Source organism: Odontomachus brunneus, unplaced genomic scaffold (assembly GCF_010583005.1).
Source record: "Odontomachus brunneus isolate Ranch 3 - 2012 unplaced genomic scaffold, Obru_v1 Obru_scaffold_507, whole genome shotgun sequence".
NCBI lineage: Eukaryota > Metazoa > Arthropoda > Insecta > Hymenoptera > Formicidae > Odontomachus > Odontomachus brunneus.
Genome location: NW_022639957.1, coordinates 14,371 through 14,669, shown reverse-complemented (window position 1 = coordinate 14,669; position 299 = coordinate 14,371).

The following is a 299-nucleotide window of genomic DNA, read 5'->3' as shown; positions in this document are numbered from 1 at the left end:
TTTTTAGTCACAGCTGCAAACTCTAATATTCTGCAAACGTATGCATTCGACAAATAGATGTGCAGAAAATGTGACACATGAGATTCTTATTACTTATGAGCACGTACACTGTGCCCCCGCGACAAGATTTTGCGTGTTATGCATTCAACAATTAGATGCGCAAGAAAAAACGAATAACATTTTAAGACTATTTGTGGTGTATCGAGAAAATAGGGAAAAAAGGAGTACTACAAATAAGCAGCAGATCTTGGGATTACAATTTATATATTTTGAAAGTGTTACATGTACAGATTATTTGT